This window comes from Petaurus breviceps, unplaced genomic scaffold (genome assembly GCF_028583685.1).
Source record: "Petaurus breviceps papuanus isolate PSGF00001 unplaced genomic scaffold, PetGlider_PUasm1.0 90515, whole genome shotgun sequence".
NCBI classification, from domain to species: domain Eukaryota; kingdom Metazoa; phylum Chordata; class Mammalia; order Diprotodontia; family Petauridae; genus Petaurus; species Petaurus breviceps.
Genome location: NW_027187269.1, coordinates 1,496,353 through 1,518,632, shown reverse-complemented (window position 1 = coordinate 1,518,632; position 22,280 = coordinate 1,496,353). Strand labels below are relative to the sequence as shown.

The 22,280-nt window shown below is 38.5% G+C and overlaps 2 long non-coding RNA genes and 2 pseudogenes across 3 annotated transcripts in view; 2 read left to right on the top strand and 2 right to left on the bottom strand.

The window, feature by feature from the left end:
- The window catches only part of LOC138142058 (uncharacterized), a 33,941-nt gene extending 18,126 nt beyond the window's left edge, over positions 1–15,815 (top strand). For both annotated transcript variants that reach the window (XR_011163336.1, XR_011163335.1), the window contains exon 5: positions 15,428–15,815. This is a non-coding gene — a long non-coding RNA (uncharacterized lncRNA). The remainder of the gene's footprint in view (positions 1–15,427) is intronic.
- On the bottom strand, positions 1,926–3,499 carry LOC138142075 (heterogeneous nuclear ribonucleoprotein A1 pseudogene; annotated as a pseudogene).
- LOC138142056 (uncharacterized) lies at positions 6,586–18,042 on the bottom strand. Its single transcript, XR_011163332.1, has 4 exons — positions 17,657–18,042; positions 17,244–17,359; positions 14,207–14,995; positions 6,586–7,328 (listed from the first exon to the last, which is right to left on the bottom strand). It is a non-coding gene; the product is annotated as an uncharacterized lncRNA (long non-coding RNA).
- Positions 18,043–18,726: 684 nt separating this feature from the next.
- LOC138142053 (translationally-controlled tumor protein homolog pseudogene) lies at positions 18,727–19,452 on the top strand (annotated as a pseudogene).
- The last annotated feature ends 2,828 nt before the right edge of the window (positions 19,453–22,280 follow it).

The window sequence follows — 22,280 nt, the reverse complement described above, 5'->3', positions numbered from 1 at the left end:
CTTCCTTCCTTCCTTCCTTCCTTCCTTCCTTCCTTCCTTCCTTCCTTTTAACATATCTTCATTGAATATATATAAGACATTATGTCAGATTTTGCAGAGTAAACAAAGATAAATAAGACACAATTCCTAACTGAAAAAGTTATAATCTATTAGGTAAAATAGGCAGATAAAGAAATAGTTAGAATAAAAGGAATGGTATAAAAGAGCAACAGAGAAGATAAAAAATGCTCTGAGAATTAAGAAGAGTGAGAGAATATCTGAACAGGGGAAAAATCAAGGAGAAGCTAGAAGGTGACCTTGAAGTATGAGAAGAAATTAGACAAATCAGGGGCGGAAAATTCCAGGCAGAGGGAACAATTGTGAGCTATATCAACATATCTAGGATACATATTGGTATATCTAAGAGATGTTAACATATTTATCTCTCTATGTACATATAAAATACTTTGTAGGCTCTCAGCTCACTCTCCCCACTTGCTTTTAGACCAGAATGTTGGTTATATTTATCAAACCTCAGCTTTGTATCATTCCCATCATCCTTTGTGTTCACTCATGTACATGTGCTGCTGAATGAAGGTGGAAAAAGCATGAAACTCTGCTGACTGGGTCCACTAAAAATTTATGCTTTGCAGCTTCACCCAACTTCACCTGTCACCCATCTCTCACCTGTGGCTCCAAGAAGATGTAGTGTGCATAGTGGCTACACACTAGTAAAATTGTCTTGGAAGACAGGCTAACCCAGATCTATGGTAACTAACAGGGTGAATTAGGGGGACGTCTACCTCAAGCATGTGAAGATTTCCTCTGGCAGAATGGGTAGGTGAGAACAGTGTGTTCCAATGGCCATGAAGCAGGTGTCATGGAGTGCTTCGAGCTTGGTCAGATATCTAGGACGCCAAGGTCCACTCCATCCCAAGCCATATTTAGTCAGCTTGACTTTTATCTTGCCACTGGACTTCAGTGACTGGAAGAAAGAGTGAGGCTGATGACTTTGTGCAACTCTGCCTCATTTAAATCCAATTCACTAATCACCTCCATGAAGTAATTGGTCCTCTTTGGAAACAAAGAATGAAGAGCAACAACAAAAAAGAAAAACACTTTGCACTTTATATAATACTTACTTTTTACAACTTCCTGTTATACTTATCATATTGAATACTCCAGTTTATGTCTCATCCCCCTACTGAATGATCAGTTTGCTGAAGCTAAGAACCATATCTTCTTTAAATATTATATTTCATAGACATGAAGATCCCAGCTACTGGGATAAGACTCACTATTTGACACTATTTGGATAGTAGTTTGGAAGAAATTAGATTTAGACCAAAATGTCATACCTTATATCCAGATAAACTTCATGACTTAGATATAAAAAGTCACAACATAAACAAATCAGAGAAATATAAGAAAAATTACCTACCAGATCTATGGGTAGGAGAAAAATTCATGACCACAGAGGGGTTAGTAATAATCATGGAATATAAAATGGATATTTCTGATTAGATAAAATTTAAAAGTTTTTTCATGAAAAAAATTCAATAGAACTAAGAATAAAGGGAACATAATCAACTGATTAAAAGAAATATTGGCGACAAGTTTCTCTGATAAGATTCTCATTCAAAGATATATGAAAAACTGATTCAAATTTATAATATGAAGCACATTCTAATGGACAAATGGTCTAAGGATATGAATAGGCAATGCTCAAGGGAAGAAACTTAGGTTTTCTATAGCCATATTTTAAAAAAATCTCCAAATCACTACAAATTATAGAAATGTAAATCAAAGCAATTCCACCTTATACTCTTCAGATTAGCAAAGGTGACAGAAAAGAAAAATGATAAATGTTGGAGGGTCTATGGGAAAACACACACAGCCAACATTCATGTGAGTGGATACAACTATTCTTTTTTTAAGACACATTTATTCAGTGTCATGATCAGACTTTTACATTTAGCAATCAACAGCATGGGTGCCAAAAAAATCTACATTAAAACCCTTTGTTGGAATGTTTTACACTTTCCATAGAACAGAAACTATAATAACCTGTTATACAATTAGTCACAAATACAGTCCTGGTGGGGTTTTTTTGCCCATATACAAAAAGTATTGTCTAAAACATGTCTTCTTGTAGCAACTAGGCCCTGCCACCACTGTGCTTGGCTGAGTTAAAATCTGCCATAACCTGTAGCTTCCCTGTCACTTCTCTGGCTCTCCTCTCCTGCTAAGCTTTGTTTCCTAATAGTAATTAAAATCTTCTGCCACTGCCATAACTACTGCTACTACTGGAACCACTATAGCCACCTTGGTTACGTGGTTTGGCAAAATATTGACCTCTGCCATTAGGGCCTAAGCTCCTGCCTCCAAAGTTTCCTCCCTTCATGAGACCAAAATTTGAAGACTGATTGTTGTAGTTGCCAAAATCATTGTAGCTTCCACCAACTCCAAAGCTGCTTCCACCTCCTCTATTGTTATAGCTGTCAGAGCTGCCACTCCCACCATAGCCACTGCCCTGGTTTCTATAACCCTGTCTACCACTTCCATAGCCTCTGTTTACTCTAGAGTAACCAAGGCTGCCTCCTACATAACCACCATCATTTCCAAATCCATTATAGCCATCTCCACTTCCACCATATCCTCCATCACCACAACTGCCACCAAAACCACCACGACCACTGAAATTCCCACCATGGCCAAAGTTATCATTTCCACCAAAGCCACCTTCATGGCCAGCTCCAAAGTTTCCAGAACGACTTTGACCTCTTTGACTAGATGAAGCGTTGGCCGTTTCTTGCTTAGACAAAGCTTTCCTTACTTCACAGTTGTGGCCATTCACAGTATGGTATTTTGGGATGACAATCGTATCCACAGAATCATGGTTATCAAAGGTAATAAAAGCAAAGCCTCTCTTTTTGCCACTGCCTTGGTCAGTCATGATTTCAATCACTTCAATTTTTCCTTATTGTTCAAAATAATCTCTTAAGTGATGCTCCTCAGTGTCTTCCTTAATACCACCCATAAAGATCTTTTTAGGTGGGCACTTTGCCTTTCAGAGTCCTCTCTGGAAACAGTTCTCTTTGGTTCAACAACTCTGCCATCAACTGTGAGGTCTGGCATTCATGGCCACATCTACCTCTTCCACTATGGCATAAGTAACAAAACAAAAGCCCCTGGAACGCTTGGTATTTGGATCCCTCATCACAATGCAGTCTATGCATGTTCCCCCTTGCTCAAAATGGCTCCTTAGGCTCTCATCCATTGTCTTGAAGCTCAGGCCACCGATAAAGAGCTTCTGAAGCTACTTGGGCAAGTTGGGGGACTCTGACTTCGACACGGCGAGAGTGGCAGCAAATGCTTTAGTGATCCTTCTCTAATGGCATTGAGTACAGAAAGTGGACACAATAATTCTTGAAAGCAATTTGGAATTATACACAAAAAACTTCTAAACCATGCATGCCCTTTGTGGTTAAAACACACTCATATGTACACATACATGCATGACCGTGGAAACTAAAGGGATGCCTATCAATTAAGGAATGTATGAATAAGATGTGGTACCTCCATATGATGGAATATGATAGTGCTGTAAGAAATGAGGAAATATGTAATTTCAAATAGACATGGAAAGACATATGAACTGATGTAGAGCAAAGTAAGCAAAATTAGATGAGCAATTTATACTATAACATCAACAATAAAAAAGGAACAAACTTGGATAATTTTATAAACTCAAGAAGAATGAAATGAGTAGAACCAGGAGAATAATTTAAACAAGCATTTATTTAGTAGTTACTCTGAATATGCCAATTGTTTTAATAGTTTGTGTTTTTGAGTAGGTAATGGGGTAAGAGTAGGGAAAGTGACTAAAGATCTAGGATTTTGGGCAATGACCTCCTCTTGTGAAAACTCCTTTCAACAAAGCAAATCAGCTATTCCCCTGTGGTTTACAATCCTTGGGAATTACTTGGAAGTACCTGGAGGGTAAGTACCAGTATGCATGAGAGGCAAGACTTGAACCCAGGTCTCACTGATATCAAGGTTGGCCCTCCATCCACTCCATTCTACAATAGGGGAGACACAATAAGAACACATCATTTGTGTGAGCCAGAAGAAAAAGTGGAAGCAGCACTGCTTCCTATGTCTTAATTCTGTCTTACAGGCTCGTGGTTTCCTTTCATTCATATAAACTTGGGGACATTTCAGAGCTCATTTGAAGGAAATCCTTTGAATTTGCTAGTAGTATTTGTACCTGTCATAGTATATAGGCACTACTCTACATGACAGACATTTGCAAGAATATTTGCTACAATGCATGTAGAGAGCTTGGGCCCAAGCTTTGGCCCAAGTATCAGTTAGCCATATCTAGTCCTATATATCCCAAGAGCTTTAAAATCACTGAACCAGCCCATAGATAAACTCTCTTTAGCAGCATTTGTAGGTTAGATTTTGAGGGAATATAAATGGTAAGGGCACAAATTGTTCCATTTGGAATCGTGGAACTTATTGCTATTTTATCTGTTTTGAATAGTTCTCTCTCTGTTTCCCTTCTGTCTGTCTCTCTGTCTCTTTCCCCCCCCCCTCAGTATCTCTCTCTCTCTCAGTATCTCTGTCTCTCTGTCTCCCTCCTCTCTGTCTCTCTCTCTCCCTCTCTCCCTCCCTCCCTTTCCTCTCCCCTCCCTTCTCTCTCTTCTCCTTTCCTTTCTCTTCCCCAATCTCTCTCCTCTCCCTTCCTCCCCCCTCCTCCCTCTCTTTTTCTTCCTCTGTCTCCTCTTCCATCTCTCTCCCTTTAACCCCTCCTCCCTATTTTCCATCTATCTCCCTCCTTCCTCTCTTCCTCTTCCTTTCTCTCATCCTCCATCTCTCTCCCTCTCCTTCCCCCCCTTACCACACACACACACACACACACACACAGGCAGACATGCAAAATCTGTGCTTATCTACAATCTTGGGATAAAAACAGCTAGAAATTGAAGCACAAGAGTCCATTAACTGAAAAGCTCTGCTGCCATGCCTTTAAAATTTCATTGCAACTACAGACTATGCATTTCAGCTATGGAAAACCGTCTTATCTCTATGAGATCATTTTGCTGTGCTGTCATGCGTCATGAACCATTTTCTTTAGCTAGTGTCTGTTAGCCCAGTGGGGGAGGGGATGCAGTGGAACTTCAAAGGTAAGAAAAAGCAGGCTTTGCTATTTATGCTTAGAGATTGCCTTCAGGATTTTTACCGAGGCAGGATGTGTGTTCATTAAGTCAGGAGAGGCACTGTTATTGATCTTTATACATACCCCTTCAGAATATTGTGAACACAGGGCAATAGAAGGAGAGGAAAGCAAAAGGAATAGTGAGATTAAGATGTTTGATAAAGGGAAACATACTGGTTCTTGTAGAAAAGATACTTTCCCTTATATGAAAATTTTGAGGTCTATTTCCTACAGATGATAGCAGCATTTTCAATCCCTTTGATCTCAGGACCCCTTTACACTCTTAAACATTATTGAGGACCCTAAACAATTTTTGAAATCTAAAAATATGTCTTTTTATTTCTGTATTTTAACCCCCAATATGCTTAATACAATGCCTTGACCAAAACAGAGGCTTTAAGAAGGCTTGTTGTTGAATTAATTCCTGGTATTTCATCCCACTGGAAATGGAAGCATGGTCGTTGAGCATGCCTCCTTTAGGCAATAGGCCTGATTGGGTTGAACATCAGAATGTCTGTACCCTGGAAACTGTGTGAGGATCCAGCTTTCTGAAATTTCAAAGGTATATTTGGGAATGAGACTTTTTCTTGGTAGTGGTGGTCCAGCAACCATGGCCCTTGGGTGCTGGATCAGAGTTTGTTCAAGGGAGGAGACAGGAATCAGTAGCATTGAGAGTGTGAAGATTATGAATGAGAGAGTGAGTATTGAGTATGGCTTTGAATCAGCATAAGTAAGTGTTAGTAGTGTGAAGACGAAAGATGCTGGGGATGAATGTGGCATGTCTGGGACAATAGAGCCCCAGCAGGGATTTTCTGCTCATAGAGCTAGGCTCCAGGCTCTAGTGCTTTTCCACACAACAATATTATTTTTGGGGGGGGGTGATGCAATGCTTGGATTCAAATACTTCAACTTCATAGGCATAGGATATAGGAGGTATCATTAAACAACAGTTCATTTGGAAAAGATCTGGGAGTTTGGGGGAATTTAAAGCTAGGCAGAGGCAGGTAGGTAGTAGTGCTGTGGACAGAGTGCTGGACCTGAAATCAAGAAGACCTGTGTTCAAATCCAACTTTAAACACTTACTAGCTGTGTCACCCTGGGAAATTCACTTAGCTTCTCTCTGCCTTAGTTTCTTTAACTGTAAAGCAGTAACAATTGTATCACCTATCTCCCAAGGTTGTTGTGAGGATCAAATGAGATAATGTTTGTAAAACACTTAGCATAGTGCCCAGCACATAGTACGTGCTGAAATAAATACTTCTTTCCATCCTTCAAAGATCACTGTAAGTCAAAAATATTCTATGGTAGTCAGAAAAAGCTAATGGGATCTTACCCTGCATTAAGAGAGACATGATGTTCACATCTGACTCCATTTGAGAAAACTGGAGATGTTTAGCCTAAACAAAGAAGAATTTCATGAGTCTGGATAACTCTTCAAGTATTTAATGTTTTTTTTTCACATGAAAAAGAAATTGGTTTTGTTTTTCTTGGCCCCAGTGAGCAAAATTCAGAAGCAATGGGTAGAAGTGGAATTGGGGTTTTAGACTTGTTGCAAGGAAATGATTAGAGCTAAGCAAAAGGATAGGGAGTGGTTCTCCCTCCCTGGAGGACTTCACACAAAGGCTTGATAACCTCTTTGGGTTGTCATAGAGGGCGTTCTCACTCAGGCATGGCTTGTTGTAGTAATAGATAATTCTCTGGACTTCTCTTTGATGCTGCAGCAGCATTCTCACACTGGATTCTCTCTCTGTCTCCCCTTTCTGAATGGTGAGTCCTTTCTGGAACCTCCATTTTGATGAAGTACAGGGGTACACCAAGCTAACTCCTTTCATGGCTCTGCTCTTGGTTCTTCAGACTTCTCCTCTCTCCCCATCCCACTTTTCAGCTCCCTTTTATGTATGAACATAAGATTTGAAAACAGGGACTGTCTTTCTTTTATGCTTGTATTTGTATTCCCAGTGCCTAGAACAGTGCCTAATGAACAGGAAGTGCTAATTAAATGCTTGTTGACTTGACTTAACTTTGGTGGTCCTTTCTAAATCTGAGATTCAATAATCTTGGAACGGGAGAGCGCCAGTAGATGTTGTACATGTGACATGCACATTTCTGAATCCCTCTGTAGTCTCTGCATGAGAAAAGGAAGAAAATCATCAGCACTCATTATATTATTATTAATTTGTTTGTATGAATGGCTCTGTGAAGATTTCACATGTATGTGGCAATACACTCCTTTCTGTTCAATAGTCTTTATGTGTCTAATACAGGGGTGGGGAACCTGTGGCCTTGAGGCCACATGTGGCCCTCTAGGGCCTTGGATGCAGCCCTTTGAATCCAATGAATCCAAATCAGTCAAAGGGCTGCACCCAAGGACCTAGAGGGCCACATGTAGCCTTGAAGCTACAGGTTCCCTACCCCTAGTCTAATATGTTAAGTGAATCTAGTAGCCTTCAAGCCTGCATAGCTCTCCTTCTACTCCCCATTTGTCTTGCAGTACACACACAATGTCTCCCTTATTCTCCTCTCTTCTTTCTTCCCATCAGATGCCTGGATGTTTTGTTCATTCATTCATCTCTCCATTCAGTAGACATTTATTAAGCATGATATTGACCACTATGCTAGATGCTGGTAATTCAAAGACCAAAATGGAACTTTTCTATAGCATAGAAAGGATATGAAGTAAGGATATAAAATTGACTCAGAGATAGACAAGTGGCCCCTTATTTCCCTACAGAAATGTGTTTCATCCAAAGGGCAGGATGTGGTGACTGGAAGGGCTATTGGACATCTGCTATGTTTGAAGGGCATTGTGTCCTCATGAGCTGGTCTCTTTTGTACCAGCAGAGAATGAAGAAACAGCAACAATGGCTCCAGCCTTAGCCCCTTGAGCCAATCAAACCTTGGGATGGTTTCTTTGATTTTTAGAGGAAAAAAATTAGCCTCCCCTATATGGCAGGGGGACCATACTCTTACAACAACCATCATGTTGCTATCCAACAATAGGTAATAAGGTTAAATTGAAAAACACAACATACCAACAATAAACCAGTGGACTGGGTGATTTGATGATTATCAAGATGTCCAAGACAGACTGTTCAGATCTGACCCAATTCTAATGGTTCTCACACCCACAAAGTGGATGATTCATTCCCTGGAATACAATCCAATTAGTCTGACCAGTTTCTTCTCCTGGCTTAAAGCAGTCCATTTGTTATTTCAATGATTAGTTTTTAGGGCTGACAGACAGATGTGGCTATCAATACAACCAAGAATTCCAGGAAAAAGGGTTGGTTTGGAGAGTGTTTGCTTTTGAATAGAATGAGGTCTCCTGAATTAGAAATAGCCATAGAAAAGACACTAGAGATCTGAGAATGTGCAACCTAACTCAGTGATTTATGCTCAACTCTAGACTCCATGATTGATACTATCAGGGTAATGATATTTTCCCCCCTTTTTCATCTTGACCTGCAATTCATTGGTGTGAGGCAGTCTCAGTGTGGAAAATCCATTCAATGATGCAGATCAACATCTCCTGCATCAAATTGGAATTAAATTTTAAAAGTGAGTAAAATGCTTTACAAACTTTAAATTTTTATATAAACACTAGCTATAATTGTGTGGGTTGGTAGGTGGCATAGTGTATAGACTGCCACACCTAGAATCAGGAAAATCTGAGTTCAAATCCTGCTCAGACACTGAAGAACAGGGTGACCCTGGACAGTCTACTTAACCTCTCTCAGCCTGTTTTCTCATCTATAAAATTGGGATAGTAGTAGCATGTACTTCATAGGGTTGGTATAAGGGTTTAAAATGCTTTGCTGACATAGAGTGCTACATAAATATTAGCCATTATTATTACAGTCTTAGAGAATTTCCTGAGAGTATTAAGGAGTAAAGGGCCATAGAGCTAATTGGGTACAGCATGACCGATATTGATCAGGACTTGCAGTTATTAAAACCATAGATGAGAGAAAAAAAATTGCAGTGTGTAGTGGAAAGAGACCTGCAATTGGAGACATAGGACTTAGATTTGTGATTTAACTCTTTATTTTCCTGAACAAGTTTCTAGACTTAAAAGCATGCTACAAGTACAACAAACAGGTTCATATATGCTTTTAGTTGTTTCAGTTGTGTCTGATTTTTTTGTGACCCGATTTAGGTTGTTTTGGCAAAGATACTAGTTTGCCATTTCTTTCTCTTGCTCATTTTATAGATAAGGAAACTGAGGCGAGCAGGGTTAAATGATTTGTCCAGGGTCACATAGCTAGGAAGTGTCTGAGACTGTATTTGAACTCAGGTTTTCCTGACTCCGGGTCCGGTGCTCTATAACTGCCCTTATAAGGGGAGATTGGATATTTCAGTTATTTTCCAGTCATGTCTGACTCTGTGACCCTATTTGGGGTTTTCTTGGCAAAGATACTAGAATGTTTTGCCATTTTCTTCTCTGGTTCATTTTATAGATGAGGAAACTGATCCAGGTTAATATATCTTTTAGGCTTTTTGCTCAGCACTTCTTACATCAAAGTGTCTTTTATTTATGGGATTTGTCATCAAGAAATTGCCAGGGAATGAGAGATTCAGCAAGTCAATCAGCAAACATTTATTAAGCCATGGAGTCTTTTATTTTGTGCTAAATGCAGAGGATATAAAAAAGGACAAAAACACAGTCCCTACCTTCAAGGAGTTCACATTTTAATAAGGAAAAGCAATATGCAAACTATATATGAACAGTATAAATGGAAAGTAAGTTCAAGGGACACAAGGGACATAATAGATGGCGCAACAGATAGAGCACCAGCCCTGGAGTTGGGAAGATTCCTGAGTTCAAATCTGGCCTCAGACACTTACTAGGTGTGTGACCCTGGGCAAGTCACTTGACCTCAATTGCCTACCAAAAAAAGAGAAAGTTAGCTCAAAGCAAAGGCAGTAGCAGTAGTAGAGACCAGGAAATGACTCCCATAGAAGGCAAAAATTAAAGAAATACAAGGAAATTACGAGGTGCAGGTGAGGGAGTAGTGCATTCCAGGAATGGGAGACATTCAGTGAAAATACAGAAAGTCAGGAGACTCCTGGGAGTCAGGAACAACAAATAGGCCAGTATAGTTTTCCTATAGAGAGCACAGAGGAGATAAAGGTGTAAGAAGATCAGAAAAGTTGGAAGGGAGTAGATGATGAAGAGCTTTAAATGCTAAACATAGGAGTTTCTTTTTTGATCCTGGAGGTAACAGAGAGACAGAGGCATTTTCTGAGCAGAGGAATGACAGGGTCAGACATGCATGTTAGAAGAATCACTTTGGCAGCCGATGGAGGAAGCTGTGAAGTACAGAGACTTGAGGCAGGGAGACCAATTAGGAGGTTATAACAATAATCCAGGTGATATGTGATGGAGGCCTCTACAACAATGGCAGTTATGTGAGGGAGGAGAAGAAGATGCATAAGAGTCATGTTATGGAAGCAGAAACAGAATGTGGCAATGGATTGCACGTGTGGGATGAGAGTGAGGAGTCAGGTATTACAATGAAGTCACAAGGCTGGGTGATTGGGAGGATGGTGATGCCTTTGATAGTAATAGGGATGGGGTTATATTCTGTCTCTGTTACCTTTATGTCCTTGGGAAAAATCACTAAATCCTGATGAATCTCTGTTCCCTCTTCTGTAAAATGAAGGGGTTGGTCTAAATGACCTGTGAGGTTTCTTCCAGCTCTAAATCTATGATCCTATGACCTGAGTTCATATATTTCATCAGATTCTAGAGATGAGACCCTTAGAAAGTCACTTAACCTCTCTCAACCTCAGTTTCCTCATCTGTAAGAGGGACATAATAATTTTCCCTATGTTACAGGATTGTTATGAGTATTGATATTTGAAACACTTTGCAAACCTGACAATTTTCCCTGTATCCACTTTGCCAAAACTCTCATGCTGCAACAATATGGAGGAACGTGCATGTATGTTACCAGAAAGTCCCACGGCAATTCTGCATTGATAATGAGGAAAAACATAACATTTACAACGCAGCAGTTTCCCTTCAAAGAGTTGAAATGGAGACTTTTTTTTTGCACCATATGTAAGTTGAGCTATGGATCTCTGCCACAGGCCACTGTTGAGCAAACAGCTTGGCATTTAAGGGGGAAAAAAAAGCAACATAAATAAAAATACGAAAGTGGATGCAGATGGGATTTAAATCACAACGGCCATTCATACTTTTCCTGTGTGGACATGCTGATTAGCTGCTGCGCGAATAAAGCATTCCTCATGGATTGTATAGCATGATACACCCGGGGTTACATTGGAGGCTAAGGGTAGCAGGAAAGGGAACAGACTGGGTGTAGGCAGAGGCAAACCTGAAGTTTTTCCATTGTGAATTAGACAAGTTCAGGCTGAGATAGTAGGGGCCTGTTGGCAAAGCTGGGGAACAGAAGTACTACAGGGACATGCAAAGGGGCTGGGAAGGTGACTGTATGTTTTGGAATTAAATGAGCACCATGGAAATTATGTGCCAAGATGGATACAAATGTGCATCAATTATTTTTAATGAATTGCATGGGCACAATTTGTAACAGAGCTTTAACTTTTAATAGTGTACTGTTCATGTATGAGCCTTTTTCCTCACGGTACGTGAGGCCAATAGTAATGTAAGGTCTTGGAGAATAATGATTTTCTCTGTTTCTATACTCTCTTCCCTTCCCAAACTCAATCCTTTGTTTCAATGTTAGACTATCTTCTGCTCTTTAATTACTACTTCCTTGTCCTAAAGTCAGTTACATCTTACCAAATTCCTCTTTTGTTCCTAATTCAGAACTATTCCACAGAAGTGGAAAAAAGTCACAAAATCACACTGACTGGTACCACTATGAATTTCTGTTGGCAAATCTCAACTGGGACCTCACTGCAGCAAGGTCATCTTTCTTATTGTTATTCATTTGTTTTCCATTGTGTTTGACTCTTTGTGACCTTTTTTGGGGTTTTCTTGGCAAAGATACTGGAGTGATTTACCATTTCCTTCTCCAGATCATTTTAAAGATGAGGAAACTGAGGCAAACAGGGTTAAATGACTTGCTGAGGGTCACATGGCTAGTAAGTGTCTGAGCACAGATTTGAACTGAAGAAGATGAGTCTTCCTGACTCCAAGCTCTATCCATTGCAACCCTAAACTTTCTCTTAGCAAATCTCAACTGGTCCCTCACTGCAGCACGGCTATCCTTTTACTCTTCTATTATCAATTTCTGATCCCACTCACTTCAGTTGTTCTTTTAAAACTTCTCTTCTCTCCTCAAGATACCCACAGCACTCTCTCCCTCAACTCATTTGAGGACTTCACTTCATAACTGAATGGAAAAAAAAATTGAGACCATTCTCAGAGAGCTAGCTCTTCTTCCTTCCTCATCTCACATCCTTCTGACAGTATCCACTACAGTTACTTCCTTCATGGCAGTCTCTCAAGATGTAGCTCATTTGCTTTCCAAGACCAAACCCTTTCCAAGGCCCTTTCTAAGGCCTACATGTGCCCTAGATCTCATCTCCCTCCTTCTTCTCTAGAAGACTGCTCCATATTATCATCTTGACTCTCCCTTTAATCTTTCCTTATCTTCTGGCTCCTTCCCTACTGCCTATAAACATGCCCAGATATATGCATCTTTATTCCATCATCCCCACTAACTCTCCTCCCCTTGTCAGCTAATCTCCTTAAAAAAATGTTGATTCACTTTCTTTTCTCTCATTCTCTTCTAAACACTCTGCAATCTGGTTTCTAACTGATCTCAAAAGCTACTAGTGAGGGGGTGGCTAGGTGGCACAGTGAATAGAGTACCAACCCTGGAGTCAGCAGGACCCGAGTTCAAATCCAGCCTCTTAACACTTACTAGCCATGTGACCTTGCAAGTCACTTAACCTCAATTGCCCTGCCCTCCCTCTTCCAAAAAGCAAAAAAAAAAAAAAAAAAAAAGCTGCCCATGATCTCTTAGCTGACATTTAGACTATTCCCAGTCCTCATCCTTCTTGAACTCTCTGCATCATTTTTGGTGACTATCTTCTCCTCCTAGATACTCCTTCTTCTCTGGAAATTTGTAACTATCTTCTCTTGATTTTCCTTCTACCAGAATGCTTTGGCTCTCCATCTGTGTCTTGCCCATTAACGGTGTGTTTTCCCCAAGTCTATGTCCTGAGTTTTCTTTTTTACTACCCTTATCATTCAGCTCCCAAACATTCAATTATCATCTTTATGAATATGTTTTCCAGCCCTGATCTCTCTCCTGAGCACCAGATCCACATCAATTCCTGCATATCAGACATTTTTAAGTGGATATTCTGCATACATTTCAAACTAAACATAAGTAAAACAGAACTTATCTTTCCCCCAAATCCATTCTTCTTCTGAACTTCACTACTATTCTCCTGATTGCACCATCCTTCTAGACGTGTAGCTTTGCAACCTTGGTATCTTCCACAACTTCTAATTCTTTTGCTCACCCCCCCCCACCCATATTCAACCAATTGGGAAATCTTGTAATTTCTTCCTCTACATTTTCTCTTTCTTTCTACTCGCATTTTTACTACCCTTGTTTAGGTCTTAATCACCTCTTGCTTGCATTACTGAAATAGCCTTCTAATTGGAATCCTTCCCTCAAATCTCTCTTTCCAAATCATGTTCCAATTAGCTTCCAAATTGATTTTTCCTAAAGCATAGATCTGACTATGTTATCCCTATACTGAACAAACTCCAGTCATTTTACCTTTTGCATCAAATGTAAACTCTGACATTTAAGCCTCTTCACAACCTTTCCTTTCCTGATCATCTCATTACTTTCCCTTATAAACTCTGTGTTCCAACCATACTGGTTTACTTGCTATTCCTCACACATGACACTTCATATCCCACCTCCCATCTTTCACATTGGATGTTCTCCTAACTTCTAACATTCTCTCTGTCTCCTAATATTTGGAATACTATTGTGCTATAAGAAATGAGAAGCAGGAGGCTAACAAGAAAAACCTGGAAAGACTTACATGAACTGATGCAAAGTGAAGTGAGCAGAACCAGGAGAACACTGTACACTGTAACAGCATCATTGTACAAGGATCAAGTATGGTAGACTCAGGTCTTCTCAGCAACACAATAATCCAAAACATTTTCAAAGGACTCATGATGCTATCAACACCCAGAGAAAGAACTAATGGAATATGAAAGCAAATCAAAGCATACTACTATCACTTTCTTTACTGTTTTTAATGTTTTTTTCCCTTTCTCTCACAACATGATTAAATACAGAAATATGTTTTACACTATTACACATATATAACCTACATAGAATTGCTTACTGTTACTCCCTCCTTTAGGGAGGGAGAAAAATTTGGAATTCAACATTTTAAAAAATTAATGTAATTTGTTTCTTTATTTATAATTGGAAATATATATGTAATTGGAAAAAATAAAATACTATTTTTCAAAAGAACCTTCTGAGTGTATACATACATACATATTTATTTAATTTTTCTCTTCCCATTAGAAGGGCTACTCCTTAAGGACAAAGACTACTTTTGCTTTGACTTTGTATCGCAAGCACTTAGTCCAATGCCCTATACTCAGTCAGTCAACAAACACTTATTAAACATTTACTAAGCATCGCCATATAGTAAGCATATTTGTTGATTGCTTTCCATTCTTTGGCATTTTACACAGCATTATGACCATGTAAACTTAAATCTAACTTGCTAAAAATATGGTTTCATTAACTTATCTGTGTTGATAATGAATGTTCTTTCTCTTCAGTCAAGGCACTGCCCACAGGGGTATTCCTTTAAAGCAAAACAAAACAACCGCAACTCAAAAAGAGTAGCATGATGAATTGGACATCCATCGTACATATTCATTACTTCTACTGAGGAAGAGAAAATATCTGTGTCAATCATAAATTAAATATTTAAGATGTTTTCTGCAGCCAGTCTAAATGTAAGATCCCAGTTATATATCACCTATCACTGAAAAGCTGCACAAGTATTAATGTGATAGCCATCCTTGCCTTATGCTTCCTAACTCAGTCCCAGTTGCAATAATACCATATTTCTGCAGATACAAAACACCACATGTCACATATATACACTTAATAAAAAATTACTCCAAGGGAAAGTGTATAGATGCAATTAATGGGCCATTACTATCCATGTGTACATGTATACAACACAAATTTTATTCTCTCTATCTTTCTGTTGCCTTTTCTTTTTATTCAGGCCATAAAAGAGAACATTTGTTTGGGAGACACAAGGAAGTCAGAGGTGAGGAGTCAAACTAGATTTCTGCTTATCTACTGGATGAACTTCTATTAATTAATTTAAGGAGCTGTGGAGAGAAATCACTCTTGTGCTTTTAATGATCTCTAGATTCTCTCCCCAGCATGAAAATAAATGTTCTCCTAGAGACTCTGTATGGTTATTTGAATCTTAGAGTACTATAATTTCTCATGATTTAAAGTTATAGGTGCTCCAAAGGCTAATGGATAGACACAGATGGGCACAATGGGGTTGCAACATAATTCCAGTTATATTATGGAGGTATAATAATATGGTCTAATATAATGATAGCAATTTAATAATATTGGTATAATAAATTAAAATTTATTAATATAGGTATAATAATTATGGAGGCAACATTATTCCAGGTATATTACAGGGGACACCTATGATCCAGATTGGAACAGGCACTGCAGGAAGCCTTTTCCCTTCCCCTCCCTCTGTTCATCTTCCTACCTCCTCTCTCTGTTCAGATCCCACAAGGGATATTTGCTATAGGAGCCCTTCTCCATAACTTTAAAACAAATTCTCCTTTTCCTTTTCTCTCTCTAAGTTACAGACTGCTATCTCCACACATATGGCTCCACCTTCCTGGCTGCAAGGAGAAGTACTTGGTTGAGCAGTGGTTGCCAGTTATAACCCTTTGATTAATGCCATTGGACTTTAACACCTCCCTGGCCATTATACTCTCCATATCCTTAGGCATTGCCATCTGACCTGCCAAAATCCCCTAAGGACTTCTGCATCTTGCCATCTGCCTTGCTACCATAACCTAAAGACCACTGGGCCTTTTCCAGCTACCCTGAAGAGGAACCCTCCTTTACCTATTTTCTCTCCCTAATTATATGGTAACCTCCTTGAGAGTAAGAAATGTCCTGATTTTCTATTTCTATCTCCAGCACTTAATACAGTGTTTGGAACATATTTAGCACCTAATGCTTTTTTTTATTCACTTAATCATTCATTCATTTATCAAAAAGGAAGCGAGCTATTCATGTGGTATAAGTAATAAATAACATATAGATGCCTGAGTGCCCAGAAAATGTAAAATGTAAAAAAAAAACCATTGGTGCCCAGAAAATGTAAAAAAAGACCTAGAGGAAGACCTTTAGTATGTTGGTTCAATTTTCTATTAGAGGTTTACAGAAAGACATGAAAACAGTAAAAAGAGCTTTGAAGTCAGAGGACCTGGGTTCAAATCTTCCCTCTTCTGTTTATTTACTACCTGTGATTGGACAAGGAAGTCCTTTAGCCTATCTATGAAAGGAAGGATTTGACCTCTGAGGTCTACTCTAGGTCTAAATGTATGATCCAAAGATCAGAAATGAAAGTAGCCTGAGTTCCAAAGTCCATTGTTATGGGACTCTCTCCTCATTGGTGGAGATCAATGCTCCTGTTCCCCATGCCTCAACTACATACATATATACATACATATATGTGTATGTGTGTACACACTCATATATACATGCACATATTTTTAATAGAAATTCTGTGATTTCATTGGTACAAGTGAAGAAGCATCAAGAAACAATGCAGATCTGCCATAACATATAGCCTTAGAGAGTTGGTTGGTTAAGTTGTTGAAAGTTTACTGTAAATGACAGTCAGAGTCACACAACCATTAGATGTTCAAGGTAGGACCTAACCAGATGAAATTGTAATAATGCCCTGGGAAAATATGTTGAACCTTTAGGGATTCTTTAACTTCTCAAATTCTTTGATTCTGTGTCCTCTGGCACATAAAATGTTTTCATACCTGCAATCTCATTTAATCTTCAAAACTGTCTTGTGAGATATGTAGAGCTGTGATTAGTTTCTTCACTTCATAGATGAGGAAACTGAAGCCTGGATCCTGGACAGTGACAGAATTAACTATAGAAAAAAAAAAGCCCACATTTCCTTTTACTTAGTATTCTTTCCACTATTCCAAATTAAGGTAATTAATTTTGATATAAGAAAAACCTGTTTGATAGACTTTTAAACGTTTATTTTAGTAGCAGAGAAGAATCAAAATGATGATGTTGGAGTAGGTAGTAGGAAGAGAATCAGAATTCTTTTGAAGTGAGGAAATGGACTCAATCAAAGTGGTTTCTCTTAAAAAACAAAACAAAACAAAGCCTTGTAAATGTCATCTATTTCAGGGTGTAAAGACAGGGGAAAGAAACTGACCTTGACTACAAAGGACTTTTTCCTCCTCTTCCTGCTTGGGAGTCAAGATTGGTCCCTTCCCAAAGTCTCTCTGCTCCAATGCAGGGTTACATTTTCATAAGTAATAGCGGCTCTAGTTATGAATGAGGTGACTCTGAGTGAGAAAACGGAAGGGTAAACGTTATCGATCAAGATTTGTGTCTGTCTTTCACCATCTTTTAGATTTTTCATAGCAAGATAAACCAGAATAGGCATAGACATTAAAATTTCTTCTTTTCGGATTGGAGTTGTTCTCTTATTCAGTAGGTCAAGGGAAGACAGTCTAGCAACTTGTGAGTTTCCACAGACCCTAAAACTGTGGGATGCTCAGCCTTGTTATTCTGATAAATAGGCAGAAGGAAAAATCTATGAACATTTAGCACAGTTGTTTGCTGCTGACACACCGATTTTGCATACTTATGAAAAAATGCCAGATGGAAACTAAGCATTAACCATGTCCAATAAGGCTTATGTTCACAATATACATGGAATGCAAAAGATGGGTTAGTGCCTTTGATTACATAGACCATAATTCTCTGTGATTTTATCTATTCTTGAAAAGGGAGAACTGCAGAGTTTCAGAATGTATTATGTTTCCCGCCTCTGGAGTTTACAAAACTTCAAGAATTTCATGTACTAGTAACAAAGCATCTGATGTTATTATTATTATTGATAATGATAATAACAATCTCCTTGCAGCACCCTGGAGACTTTCTCTGCCTGAGAACAGTTGGGGAGTAGCATCACTGATGCTACATAATTTTCATCTCCATCTTTTTCTTTTTAAAAATATTTAAATTAACGTCCCTGGTTGCAGCGCTTCTGGATGCACGGGGGGGGGGGGAGGGGCCGGAAATGGAGGGGCAGGGGGGCGGAGGGAAGAGACGTAGGGGGAAGGTGCCCTCCATATGAGGTTGGGGAGCGGCTGCCTTGGCCTTTCCGGCCGCTTCCCCCCCGCCCGTCCTCCCTGGGCCCCCAAGCCCGGCTCTAGCTGCATTGCTCACACGGATGTCCCGGCTCGCACTAGCGCCGCCGCCGCTGCCTCCCTCCTTCCGCCGCCATGATCATCTACCCGGACCTCATCAGCCCTGATGAAGTGTTCTCAGACATTTGCAAGATCTGAGAGATCGCGAACGGCTGTGCCTGGAGGTGGAGGGGAAGATGGTCAATAGGACAGAGGGCCATTGATGATTCGCTCATCAAATACCTCTGCTGAAGGTCCTGAGGGTGAAGGAACAGATGCCACTGCAATCACTGGAGTTGACATAGTAATAAACCATCATCTGCAAGAAACTAGTTTCACAAAAGAATCCTACAAAAAGCACATCAAAGACTATATGAAATCAATCAAAGGCAGACTTGAAGAACATAAGCCAGATAGAGTAAAAGCTTTTATTACGGGAGCTGCAGAACAGAACAAACACATCCTTGCTAATTTTTAAAACTATCAGTTCTTCATAGGCGAAAACATGAATCCAGATGGCATGGCGGCTCTCTTGCACTTCCGAGAGGATGGAGTGATTCCATATATGATTTTCTTTAAGGATTGTTTAGAGATGGAGAAATGTTAACAAATTCAGCTGATTACTTTGAATCTTCTGTCATCATAACTGGCTGCTGCTTTTTGTCATCTACACAACACCAGGACTTGGACAAAGTTGGACTTATGTTATCTTGAGCTTTATTCATCTATTTTTGACCTTGATTTATTTGGAGTGGAGACATTGTTTTTAAAAACATGTCATGTAGGTTGTCTAAAATAAAACACATTTAAACCCCCCAAAATATATTTAAATTATTTTTTTTCATACAACAAGCATTTATTTGCTCTCCCTCCCCCCTCTGACCGGGGAAGAAAACAAGACAAATATAAACCTTGTGATGAATAAGCATTGTCAAACAAAACTCATGTTCATGTTGGCCATGTCCAAAAATTATTATGTATATTGAATTGGCCACCTTTTTCCAGAAGGAGAGTAACATTTTTCTTCATTAATACTTTGGGGTGGTGGTTGGTTGTCACATTGATCAGAGTTCTTAAGTCTTTAAAAGTTGTACATTTTTACAATGTTGTTATTGCATAAATTGTTCTGCTGGTTCTACTCACTTCCCTTTGCATTAATTTATACATCTCTTGCCAGGTTACTCTGAAACTATCCCTTTTTCTCATATGAACTGATGCAAAGTGAAATGAGTGGAACCAGGAAAACATTGTATACAGTATCAGCAACATCATCTGATGATCAACTATAAATGACTCAGCGCTTCTCAGCAACACAACAATCCATTAAAAAGGACTCATGGAGGAAAATACTATCCACACCCAGATAAAGAACTGGTGGACTCAGAATGCAGGTCCAAGCATTTTTTTTCCACTTATTTTATTCTTGCTCATGGTTTTATTTCCTTTTGATCTGTTTCTTCTTCCACAACTGTAATGAACATGGAAATGTTTTACATGAATAAATTATATCAAGCTCCCTGCCATTTTCAGAAGGGGAGGGAGGGAGGAAGAAAAAATTGGAACTCAAAAGTTTGTAAAAATGAAGGCTAAACAATCATCAAAGCTAGTTGGTATTGGCTAGGAAATAGAGTGGTGTATCAGTGGAATAGATTAGATGCAGTAGTCAATGACTAGCAATTTACTGGTTGATAAACCCAAAGACTCCAGCTTCCAAACTGCTGGGATACTGGAAAATAGTATGGCAGAAACTAGACATAGACTAACATATTAGCCTGTATGCCAAGATAAGGTCAAAATGGGTACATGATTTAAACACAAAGGGTGATACTGTATGCAAATTAAGACAACAAGGAATCGTTTACATGTCAGATCTATGGAGAAGGGAAGAGTTTATGACCAAATAAGAGAAAGAGAACATTATGAAATGCAAAATGATAATTTTTATTACATTAAATTAAAAAGGGTTTGCACAAACAAAGCCAATGCAACCAAGATTAGAAGGGAAGCAAAAACCTGGGAAACAATTTTTACAGCAAATATTTCTGATAAAGGTCTCATTTCTAAAATATATAGAGAACTGAATCAAATTTATAAAAATACAAGTCATTCTCCAATTGATAAATGGTCAAAGGATATGAACAGGCAGTGTTCAGAGAAGGAAATCAAAACCATCTATAATCATATGAAAAAATGCTCTAAACCACTATTGATCAGAGAAATGAAAATTAAAATACCCTGAGGTTTTATTTAAAAATAATCTCACACCCATCAGATTGGCTAGTATGACCAAAAAGAAAAATGATAAACGCTGGAGATGATGTAGGAAAATTAGAACATTAATTCATTGTTGTTGGAGTGGTGAAGTGATCCAAGCCATTCTGGAAGGCAATTTGGAACTGTGCCCAAAAGGCTATAAAACTGTGCTTACCTTTTTACCCAGCAATAGCACTATTTGGACCCACATGAACAAAAATATTTATACCAGCTCTTTTTGTGGTGGCCAAGAATTGGAAATTGAGGGGATGCCCACCAATTGGGGAATGGCTGAACAAGGTGTGATATATGAATGAAATGCAATACTATTGTGCTACAAGAAATGATGTACAGTTATATTTTTTTAAAAACCTGGAAAGATTTAGGTGAATTGATACTGAGTGAAGTGAACAGAACCAGGAGATTCTATTTTTTTTTACAATTATTACAAGTATTATTCCAATAATTATAAGTACACAGTAATAGCAATATTGTACAATGATCAGCTTTAATAGATTTAGTTCTCCTCAGCAATATAATGATCAAAGACAATTCCAAAAGACTCATGATGGAAAATGCTATCCACATCCAGTGAAAGAGCTATGGAGTCTGAATGCAAATCATATTATTCTCTTTCTCTCGCTCATACACACCTTTCTCTTTCTCATGTTTTCTTTTTTCCCTTTTGTTCTGATTCTTGAGAATCAGAGAATCTTACATGATTGTACATGTATAGCCTATATCAGATCACATGTCATATGGGGGGGGAGGGAATGGAGGAGGAAAAATTCGGAATTCAAAATCTTATAAAATGAATGTCGAAGACTAAAAATAAATTTAAAAAAGAAAAAATTGAATGCTAGAAATTTTTCTTGATATGTAATTAGGGAAAAATAAAATATTTTTTAAAAATTAAGATAATTTCAAAAAATGAAACTATCTCTTTCATACACCATAATTTGTTCAGTCATTCCCCAAATGATGAACATCTCCTTCATTTTTAGTTTTTTACCACTGCAGAAAGAGTTGATGTAAAATGGATACATGACTTAGATATAAAAAGCCACAAATAAGAGGAAAAAGGAAGAAATTACCTTTTATGTCTAGGGATAGGGGAAGAAATCATGATCAGACAAGGGAAAGAGAAGATAACAAAAGAAATCAACAATTCTGATTATATAAAATAAAAAGGGTTTGCCCAAACAAAATGAGTGCAGATTTTTTTTTTTTGAGTGTAGATTTTAGAAGGGAAATAGTTAACTGGGGAAAAAAATCTTTGCAAGAAGTTTTTTTAAGAAAAGGCCTCCTTTCTAAAATACATAAGAACTGATTCAAATTTATAAGGATAAAAGCTATTCCCCAAAAGACAAATGATCTAACAATATGAAA